At 41.5% G+C, this 11,778-nt stretch overlaps 1 long non-coding RNA gene across 1 annotated transcript; it reads right to left on the bottom strand.

Annotated features, from left to right (window-relative positions):
• Positions 3,411 to 5,178, bottom strand: LOC110401946. Its single transcript, XR_002440707.1, has 3 exons — positions 5,038 to 5,178; positions 3,716 to 3,876; positions 3,411 to 3,467 (listed from the first exon to the last, which is right to left on the bottom strand). It is a non-coding gene; the product is annotated as an uncharacterized LOC110401946 (long non-coding RNA).

Below are 11,778 nucleotides of genomic sequence, written 5' to 3'. Positions count from 1 at the left end.
CCGAAGCAAAGGTGGGACTTCACAGACAGCATAACTTGCTACAGAACCGTGACTCACTCCTGATTTCACATCAGGATGGATGAAGGCCTGCAAAGTTTGTCATTTACTCTCAATTATGGACTCGAATTTAAATCACCCTAGCTCTCAGATCACACCTCCCAGCTGTCAGAGACACAGCCTCAAGCACCTGATTTGCTTGACATGAGGTTTTGCAGGGCAGAAAATCCTTTGTGAACACAAGGACTGTGCTCAAGTTTTTTCCAAAAATTAATTCTTCTCACTGATTCAGAAAAGGAGATTGAACCTTGGTCTCCAAGACCCCAAAGCTTTTAGCTGTTCACCAACTATTTTGGAGAAAGTGTCTCCAGCTCCATCTCAGCTATTTCCCTTTGTATAAGCAGTATGAGAGACCTTGCCTGGATAGCTGGTGGCTGGGGGAAACTCTTCCTTTGTCATTTCTCCTGCGCAATCTCAGCCCGAATGTCAGCTTCCCAATAGAAGCTCTCATGATGGAGTTACTTGGTATTTGACAGCAGAACATCCACATTCCTCTTTTCCCCTATTCTCTTCCACCCCTGAAGTGGGGTGAAGTTGGGATGAATTTTTATGAATCTGAATTAGATCACATTTCTTTAATTAGAAAATTCCCAATCAGCTCCATTCATACAAGGCAGACGTAGGGCAAATGAAAAACTGTGCAGTCACTCTGACAAGCCTTATGCAGAAGCAGTCTGTCAAAATGAAAACCAAAATTCAGCGTTAGGGAGGCCTGTTTTTTCCCTGATAATTTCAACCTCTGAGACAGAATTAGCAATTTTGAGAGCAAAGATCAACCTTACTTCAGAGTCTAGATGTCAAAAGCTGGCAATTGTTGCAAGGCAAAGACTGAACTTTGAAGTCATGAACTTTCTTTTAGGACAGCAGAAGTCCTTGTCATTCGTACTTAAATGACAGCGATTTTTCTCCAAAGTGCAGATTGCACTGAAACACTCCTGCAGAAGACTGAACTTTATCTTCAATTTGGAGAATATTACTCAAAAAACACAATTTGGCACTTCAAAAGAGACATTTGACTTATCCTTGTCTCAAATGATTGCCCCTTTCAGCCCTTGAGCAACAGCAGCTTTGGGAACATTTCAAAGAGAAATGTTCTAGCAACATGCTCATATGACATCAGTGCAGTTAGACTGAGCTGCTGTAATCCACATTATCATACATTTGCAAATGTATTACTGCTTAGCTATACAGATAGCTTAATTTTCTCAGTCTTATTTTTAAGCTGCGGTACCTAACGTGGCTGCTGTTTTATGATGCAGTAAAGATGCGTCCATATTTTTCTCTCCATTGAATCTGAAGAAAAAAATAGCTGCAGCTGTTTGAGATATTTATAGCTGAAAAACATCGTGATGTTCTTAAAGTTTGTGTTAAAATGTATTCCCTTACTCATAAGAAAGCAATTGTCATCTTTCATCTTAATGAATTACGATGTGTGTATAGGCACATACGTATACGTATCACACATACATACAGTTGTCCTTTCTCAAATTTAAGCGAGAGCACATGCAAACACATTTTGGTTTGTATATACACTTACACTCTAAGTTAATTTTCTATATTTGAAACAAAAGACAAAAACAAAAAACCAAAAACTAGAATTCCCAGTGTCTTTCTGGATTTCATTAAAGCATTTCATTATCCATACTGCCTTCTGTTAGATTCTCAAATATGCTCCATCTGATTTAAAACCTTATATCAGAGTTACCAAGAGGAACAGAATCAGGTCAACACATTAAACTAGATCTTTCTTTTACATCAGCTCCCAGGCAAATCTTCAGATTTTCCTTGTTATTTACAAGGACGTTACAAAGCTCTCGTTCTTTCTACCTCGGTGACTTATTCTTCCCACATGCAGATGTGATAATTCTTTAGATGCTGGTTAATTAAATGTTCTAGCAATAACAACAGAATCAGAATAACTTTGATTGATCAACCTTACAAAAAAGTCTGTTCTTTCTTTTCAGGAACATGATTTTACTATGGAATGTGCCAGATTATAATTCTTAAAATAAATCAGCTAACAAGGTCTGACACCTCAAGATACAGAAACAAATGCAGCCATTGTTTTAACGCATTTGACATTTCATGAAATATGTTTACAAAAATAACTTATCATGTTAGAAATATAAAAAACTAAGCAAGTACTAGAAATGACCTGGACAGAAGAGATGCTCTTCAACAGATACCTGAGGGAAATAATTATTAATCTAGATCTCTATTTTTTTTTTTTAAATGCAAAACACATACAATTGAAAAATTTGACTACTTTTTTTTGGGGGGGGTGAGGGGGAGGATGATGTGGCTTGTTTTCATAACCGTGATTTGACACAAGCCACAGAACATGTGGAAGCACACGTGTTTGACTGACTTGCTTCATGCTATATGCACACATTTTAAAGGAGACTGGTCACTTTGGCTGCTCACTGTCAGTTGCAGCCTGGTGACCAGCACTCTGAGTTCTTCCTCCTGTAGGTTTCCTGCATAAGGAAGCATTTTGTTCTGCCTTATTTTTCCCTTGCAGGAGCGTGCACTCAGGTACCCTGTCATTCAGAATGAATGTGTATAGTTCACACAATTCACAGATGAAGGCAGCAAGCCCACAAACACATGCAAGCTTAAGATTGCACATGTGAGTAATCTCAAGCAATTCAGTCACATCATAAAGGGAAGTAACAGGGCCAGCACACAGGAGGTGATATAACACATTACCACTAGAAAAATTGTCAGACACCATCTCCACTATCCTGCCTGCTCTTTCCAGTATTCTTCCCCTCATCCAGTCTACAGAAAGAGACTTAGACTTAGATTCATCAGGATATTAGATGTTATATGTATTGCTAATGGGCATGAACCAGACAGTTCTCTTGCAGAAAGCCATAAGTTGCTTGTAAGAAAGTTTACAATAAAAATAATTATTATTTTTTTTTTAAATCAAAAACAACGGATGCAGAGAAATCTGGAGTCATTAGCCAGCTTATTGTTAGGGCCAGTTAATTCAACAGGAGATTTAACTGGTTACAAAAGATTTTAAAAGGGAAGGAGCCCTGTAGGCAGGTTCTGAGTCATCTCAGATTGACATGAGAGGAAGAGCAAAACACGAATACGACAGTGAGTTCTGAAAGATTTTTAGGTAAAAACAGAGGCATATTATTCAGGAGACTATTTCCAAAGAGCATGCTATTTGTGTGTGTTTGCATTCAATTAGGCCCAGACAGATATTCAAAACCTTACCTAAACTATAGCAGAATGTGCAATTAAGGAATTTATTCCACAGCAAAGATGCTACAGTTTTCCTTCACCGTCAATTAGAAAGGCATAGTTTAGAACATCAGAAAATAGCCCAACAGTAGTTACCTATATACCAGGTTCATTACTATGCTGGTAGTCACCAGAATGCAAGTACTGGAGTCCTGAAAAATAATGACAACAGATGAGTCTTGCCACTGTCACTGCTACTGACACCAACCACAGCATTAAACTGGAACAGATTCCTCCCTAGACTGCTTTTGTTTACATCTTGGAAAAAAACCCTATTCTGTTCTTCTTAGTTACATAGCCCAACAAAGAGCATTTAATAGTCTTCCTATATTTCAACAGTAGAAGTTAATATTGAAGATACTGCTAACTTGGCTGGAAAATCACTTAGGAAAACTCTTACCTTATGTGGAGGAGACAAATTAAACCCAAGTTTGCAGCTCGAGCCATTCTTTTCCTTCTAAGGATGAATTTATCTCTTTTCAGTTCAGTACCTCTGTGCTCTCTTCTGACCTAATTTTGTCTGTGATAAATGCCAGGGTTTCAGTGGAGTCACTTGAGCTCCTGTAAGAAAAGAACTGAAGTAAAAAATGAATGCACTCAACATTCCTGCTCTGACAGATTGCTTGTCAGGACACTAAAAGCCTTGTAAGGCTATAGGTGAGGTAAAGCCTCCGAACTGCCATTATTCAGACAAAATTGCATTTCAGTTTTCTACTAATTATTCTGTACTAACATAATGAAGTTAAAGCTCATTCAGACTAAACAGGTCTACAATTCGTACAGGCCTGATACAGCCTGTTTTATAGGATTCATTCCCAGGGGAATTGCATGGCTAGAGGACATTCAAATTAAATTTCAGCCTTGGTTTAGACAGGAGAAAGACAACAATCGCATTCTACTGAGAGGCACTGCAAAGCTGGCCAAAGAAATTTCTCATTTTGACTGCTTTCTTTTCTTCCCTTACCCAAGCAACCTACAGGGAATGCTTTCCAAATAGCATGAAAGACTGAACGCAGCTGCATCTGCTCTTACAGAAATGAGCATGAAACAACCACGGGAGGTGCCTGGTAGCTTGCCACCTCAACCCTTCTGGATGGGCCCTGCGGTGTGGTGAAGGACCTGCCACCAAAGCAGATGGCACAGCTGAGACCACTGACTAGATGAGACCAAAAGATGGCAGCAGAGGGGTCAGTCCGACAGAACGGCATCTGATACGGAAGTGCATATGAAGCAAAGGTGTGTCACTGAATTCCTCCATGCACAAAAAATGGCACCAACATTCATCAGCACTTACTGAACGTTTATGGAGACCAACCAGTGGATGTGAACACAGTGAGGCGGTGGGTGGTGCGTTTCAGCAGTGGTGACAGCGATAGTTCATCGCTGGTGAAAATGCATAGCTAATGGTGGTGACTACGATGAAAAACAGTATTCTGTAACCATTAAATAATATGAGGCTACAGGATAAATACACTTAAGAGCATTTAATAAAACCATTGTTAAAGCATTTTTTTTTACAGTAGGAAGTGCACCAAATGGTACTACTTTATTACCATGTTCCAAGTTCGGCAATCCATTACAAACATTCCAGAGTGCTTTTAACTTGCCTGAAAATATGCAAGTATATACAACTGTTCTTCCGAGTTACTGGTTTACCAAACCACCAAAAATTTGCGGTTAGGAGCAAACTCCTATCAAAAGAAGAAGGTATCTTAATCTTACCTGACCGCACAAGAACAAAAGTTGTCTCTGTAAGCTGTTAACAAACATTCATTTCAAATGAGATGAGCTAGAAAATATTTTCATCAGAAGAGCAAATCATCTTCCATTAGAAAAGCTCCATTCTTGCTACAATGTCCCCCACAAGCTCTGAAAAAAAATTACAAAAAAATTACAAAAAAAATGTTACTTTATTTTTGAAGGAATAGTATTGTCAAATTTCTGAACTACTAACAAAACGCAATATTACATGTGTTAAGAGTACAATGTTTCCCAAGCCTATACGATAAAATTCCACAATGTCTTTAAAGGCTCGCTGAGGTTCTGAGAAGTCAACATTTAATAATACATATAAAATACGACTTTCAGCTGCCCAAGAGACAACTTTAAAAAAAAGAAAGTCAATATTTAAAACAACACAGCTGAAGCTCTTCTATTCCTTATTGCTAGAAAGATATGTAAACTCACATGACTACTGCAAAACTGCACATGCGTTATTTAGGTACCATCAAAACCCGCAGAGCTACGTAAGAGGAACATGTTTGTGAAAGTTTTCATTGTTCATATTCTCACTTCTGAAGGAAGAGTGGACAACTTCCATACACTCTTTTGCTTAATCACTTCTTCATGTCTTCGAAAAGCATCTGGATTTTCAGAGATGGTTTAAGGAAACCAAGTGTTGCCCTCCAGTGTCAATGATACTGTGGCATTTAATGCAGCAGTCCCTTTTGAAAGCTCAGATTAACCCCTAATCAAAAAGTTAAAAAAGTTACAGGTATATTAATTGTTGATCACCTTATACAATCCTTCCCCGTCTCTTTCACAGTATATAAATACCTAAGCTAAACAGAAACCAGAGTTCTGTTTACAAAAGCACCCCAACCATGTAGAACTTAACAGGAAACAATTTTGGTTTAAAAAATAAATTAAAAAAAAATCTCCACACATGAATTTGGCACCCAAGATGCTTTTGCAGCGTTGAGATTTTAAGGCCCCAGTGCCTCATTCCCTTCAGAAAACAGTAATAACTTCCTGTGCTGTTTTCTTGAAATAAATTATACTATTACTTACACAACACACAACCAGTATCAAAATACCAGTTAAGGAAAAATCAGCACCTTAAGAGTCTCTTACAGTTGTTATATGTTTTTGGTACTCTTTTTATAGCCATATTTTAACTCGTACTTGAATTATTCTGGCCATTAAGACTTATCCTCAAATTGCTGAACAAGACTTCAGAAAATGCTATCAGGGCTGCAGTATTGGAGGGAAAAGAAAATCATGTTTTAAACATACATCTCATGTTGCTCTCTGCCTTCCATGATCAATTACAGAGGGTAACAGTATTTCCAAAACCGGGATTCCTGAGACACTGCTAATTTTCTCCACTTTAAAATCAAAAAGGGCATTAAATTTTGGAATTGAAGGTAGAAATGACAGAAACACAATTAGCATTACTTTCTAAAGCAAGATACCGACAGAGAGATAATTCAAATTATTGTCATTTTTATTGTTACTACTATTATAAGGGCACCAGAAGCACTTAGCACCAGAAATTAGCAATGCTAAGACCACCAAGACTCACTGTCGTCATGTCAGTACCACAACAGGGACTCCCAGCTCAGGGCGCTGTGTAGCAATTTCACAGCCCCACATGGAAGCTTTTACACAGAAGCACACTGGCTGCATGGGAATAACTCCCTGCGAGCGTCCCCCTCTCTTTCAGGAGGAGAGAAGTGCAACTAAATAAGGACTAAAGGCTGGATCCCAGAAGTAGTTGTCACTGAACGGTCATCTCAACAAGGCTGTTTTGTGCTGGTATCCAAGTTGCTGCTGCTGTTTATGCAAACAGTGATCCATGGTAGCCACGCAAAAAGCCATGCACAAAATGATTCTGGTCGCTGGAATCCCACAGTACAAAAAAGGCTCTAACAAAGAAAAAAAGGTGTAAACTAGAAGCTGTAACCAACACTTCAAACCCCACTTTTATCTTCAGTATTTACCTGAAAAAAAAAGCTTGGCTGAAACTCCATTTAGCACAGAAATAGCTAATAGCTGAGTAATTGCAGCATGCGCACCATAGGGAATCATTTTAATTCTGGCATAGTAACACTGAATTTTAATTGACTTTGCACTACTGTATGGTAGAGTGAGTGCTATTCTGCTTAAAACTACATTTTAAATAACATTTTCTTTTATATTACCTATAAAGCAATAATGTTATCCAAGAGAGACTTGGATTGTGCATATATCAGATACTGAAGGCACTCTGAAATGTGATCCTGTTCCACGTGGCCCTCCCACACTTACACACTTGTATTTCACCAATACTATACAGGGCTCTCACAGTTTCTTCTATGCTTTTATATGCTCCATTACTTTTGAAAGTGAATTTTAAAGACAGTATGTAATATTAAAAAAAATAAATCTTTGAATATTTTAAGGTTGCATATTTGGAAAGCTCTGAATATCTTCAGACAAAAATGGTGATTATCAACTATCAAGATGGAATCATTGAGTCTTTGTAGACAAATTTGCTCCTATGACAAGATATGATCATCAGAATTCTTAAAATGCAAGACAGCAGGCTTTTGTCTTTTGCAGAATGTGCACTATATTTTACTTTCACCTTTGTGGAGGAAGAATCAAAACACACACATATATACACACACGTTTTGTGCCAAATACCAAGACTATGGGCATCAGCTATTTTGCCTAGTCTGTAGGAGGAACAGATGAAGCCTGGCTTGGCAGCACACAACCAAGTCTTGTTTTTAACATCTCTTGGGCTTCCTTCTAACTTCTCTGGAAGCTTGTGGTTCTACAAGTAAAATTCAATACCCTGATCACAAATGCACTCCTCAAAGTAGGAATGGTGCTGGGCACTGGTTATTTTCACCATACGGAACAGTGAATTAGTAGAACACAGAATCATTAGGGTTGGAAAAGACCACTGGGACCATCTAGTCCAACCATCAACCCATCCCCACCACATCCACTCACCATGTCCCTCAGTGCCACATCCACACAGTTCTTGAACACCTCCAGGGATGGTGACACCACCACCTCCCTGGGCAGCCTGTGCCACTACCTCACCATTCTTTCTGAGAAGAAACTTTTCCTAATGTCCAACCTGAAAATACCTCCCAGCAACCTAGTCATCAGCTTCACATCAGCAAGGTGAAAGACTATAATGATGAAAAAACGAACAATCTGCTCTGTAACAAGGCCTGCAGACAGCTAGTGATAACATAACAGAGGGTAAAAACACTGTTTGCAGCTTGTAAACAATGCTGGTTTTATTTCACTTCCCTGAGCACTACAGGTGGCTCCTTCAGGAAAAATCCCATATTTCTGTTTGGTGGTTACAGATTGCTTGCCCAACAAATCTGCATAAAAGGATTTGACACACAATCCTTTGGCACCATTTCACCAAGAAAAATACAAAGAAGTCTGTTTCTCACCACCCTCTCAATTAGGCTGAAGATGAGAGGTGTTTAAAATAGTTTTGAGTTTTACCAAACATTTTGCAGTTTTCACCTTGAGGTGAGAAGAAGAACGAACATCTCCCCATGCAATCTGTTGCCGAGCATTACACCACTTCAGTTCTTTGCTTTGGCAAGCACCACTCTGAGTATTTGCTAATGAGCACAAGGCACACCTGAAAAAACGTATTGCTCCTTTTCAGCAGAGCATGTGGAAGTGGAGCTCCACGCCAGAAGTATGCCATATTTCCTCCTGCTCAGTGCCAAGGCTTTGATAGAGTACCCTGGCAGCTGAGGGTTGTTGTCAGCCCCCAAGCTTTCCATGTGCAAAGCCACAGGAGACCATCACCATCAGGCTGACACTGTGCCAGCCATCCACACTGTGACACAGCCCCCATGGAGCTCCTTGTGGAGCAGATAAAGAAATGTCTTCAGCCAGGGAAGCAGTTAGCACAGAGCAGATGTGGCAATAGTAAAACCCATCAAGCAATGCTCCTTTGCTTGGACACCTGGGATGGCCTTGTGCTAGCCTCAGTTCTGTAGCCCTTGCAGAGTGCTGTGACTTGCAAGCAGGGGAAGAATATTTATTACGGGAACGCAAGGAAAAATGCAGCAGTCCAGGTCTTAAGAGTTTTGTTGTCCTGTTGTTGTGGTGTGTCTTTTTTTAATAAACATTTACCTTCTCTCCTGCCCACGTGACTTCATACACCATGGAGTTAAGGAAAGAAAGAACATTTCAGAAGTCCTACACCACGTATGGCAAGGAGAAATGCTCACAGGAAAGTCCTGGTAGAGATGGTACAGCAGACTCACATTTCATCCAACTTTACAGTGTTGATCATAAGTACATCTAAACACCCCATGTTCTCTCTCACGTTTTCACAGCTGTCTGCGTAATGCTATTTTAAGCCTTGCACATGTGGGACCAAATGATACAAAGGAGCAAACACTGAGCACAACTTAAATTCAACAAGAATGAAAAAGCTGCCAGCAGTCCTGGTCTAAAAATTGAAAAAGACTAATTGTATCTCCCAATACATGCAGCAAATAGCAGGATGCTGCTTTGTAGCTTTTGTCCCTGCCACAGCTTTGGCCGTTTTTGCTTCCCTGTATGTTCAGCTCTTTATGTAGGAGAAACTTTCAGGCTGTGGGAAGAAGAAACATTGCATCATGTGACACAGGAAAGGTAAACACAATGGCAAGACAGAGTCAAGGGGCAGAAGAACTCAGGGGACAGTTTTCTTTCTCTATTCAGGCCGCTGGTAAAACCCTAGCTAGTTTCAATAGCGGTCAGTGATACAACAGGCAAGACTTAAGGCTCTTCAGGCATGTACCCAGCCCAGGGAGATGTGCTGAACGCCTGAACTTGTGTGCCACCTTGTCTTCGGCAGGCCCCACCCACACTTTACTTCTGCTCCTATCATCCCACCACCAGCAGGAGGTACTTGGCGGCCCTCCACTCATCAACCCTGCAAGCAGAACCAAAGCTGGCTGGAAATTAGCTCAGTGCATGCTGACATACCACTCTGGAGAGCCTATTTAAAAGGTTAATAACTTTTCAAATCCAATTACAGAGTCTAATTAGCTAAAGTAATCTTTGGTCTGTCTACTTAATCTCAAACTAGGTAAACATAATAAAGATTAATCTCATCTACATTTCTTCTTAGGCACCGCACAGGGTGCTGAAGACTGCTGACCACCTCTGCTTTCAGGTAGGCACTGTGAGGAAGCCTTCTTCAGAGCAAATCTAATAAAGCAGAAGAGCTCAAGCCACAGACCTGGTGTAACAGATGGGATGCTGACACATCAGTGCTGGGAGGCAGGTAGAGGACACTGCCATGCACACTGGAATAGAGTAGCTGTATTTCTTCTGTCCGGTATTCCTCTGGATGTTTTCCCTTCCTTACTTTGACCATGCCAGATCATCTTGTTTTCACTAATGCTTCTTCACACATATGTATTTCCAAAAAGGCAATAATCCTGTTAGTTAGTTACTAACACACTAGCTAGCTGGCAGCTGGCTCTAGGCATCCCCTGACACCCTGCTCCATCACAGAAGGAACACTGCCTGTTCATGCTAGAGATCAACTGCCATCGTAAAAATTTAAAATAAATATGTAAACAAAAAAGGCTAAACGAACAACTTTTTTATGAAAGTTAAGCTCCAAAAAATTTCTTAAAATTTTCCAGTGTATGGCTGCCGGAGTCTGTTACTGGTGCATGGCCCCAAGGTAGAAAGATTAAATTGGCAGGATGTTGGGTAACTTTTAAACACCTCCCAGTACACCATCCCTGGCCCTCTTGTTTACAGGCCTCAGAAAGCCCTTCTAGGTTCTTGGGAATGCTTCCTGGGAGCCCGCAGGTCCTGCCAAAGCCGTATTTTTGGCACAAATCAGAAAGTGAATTTTACAGCAGAAGGCCCAGTCACTCAGAACGCCGTACTGCCCGCCACTGGCCATTTTAGATAGCAGAGAGTGAGTGAGTGAACAGCAACACTGCCTACACCAATGAGAACAAACCGCTGCAAGAAGCCGCCCACCACACCACGGCCAATCACTGAAGGCTTTTTATGTTAAAATCTACACCTCCTTTCTAACTCAAAGTAGGGATTAGGGAAAAGGAGTAAAGTGTTCTGATTCAGAGGAAGACACCAGCAGCAGCAAAATGTGCAAAACCGCTTCCTGTCGCTACAGCCAGAGGCAGAAGTGAAACGTCAGGAGCAAAACTAATGTCCACAGGACTGCAGCGTGCCTTCCACCCAGCAGGGCCGGCACGGCGTTAACAACGGAAAAATCAAATCCGTTTTAAAACACTCCCAGCTTGCTGATGACTCGGTCAGCTTTGGTGCTCGGCCAAGAACGGGGCATGAACAGCCACCTGCGCACAACTCGCCCAGACGCCGGGACAGCCGCCCAGCAGCGGCGGCCGAGGCCGCGAGCGGCCAGCAGGGGGAGCCCGCGGCCCGCAGTAGCTCGGGAGAGGCGCGGCGCCCGGCGGGCGCGGAAGCAGCTCGGGGCGGCGGCCCCCGTACGGGGCGGCGAGTTCCGGCTGGACTCGGCCGGGCGCTGAGACAGCAGCAGCCTGGGGATGGAGCTAGGAGGGAGCAGTGTCCCCAGCTGTCGATCTGGGGCTGCTCGTCACCCGAAGCCGGACTTGGGTACTTTCAGCCTTTTTCTCCTTGAGGTTAAGAACCAAAGAAGCGTCTGTCTCCATCCCTGAAGAAAGCAAGCACTTGCGTTTCTCACTGAAGGCAGTGCTG

Source organism: Numida meleagris, chromosome 1, assembly GCF_002078875.1.
Source record: "Numida meleagris isolate 19003 breed g44 Domestic line chromosome 1, NumMel1.0, whole genome shotgun sequence".
NCBI lineage: Eukaryota > Metazoa > Chordata > Aves > Galliformes > Numididae > Numida > Numida meleagris.
The sequence above is the reverse complement of the archived record's forward strand: the minus strand, read 5'-3'. Positions and strand labels throughout refer to the sequence as shown.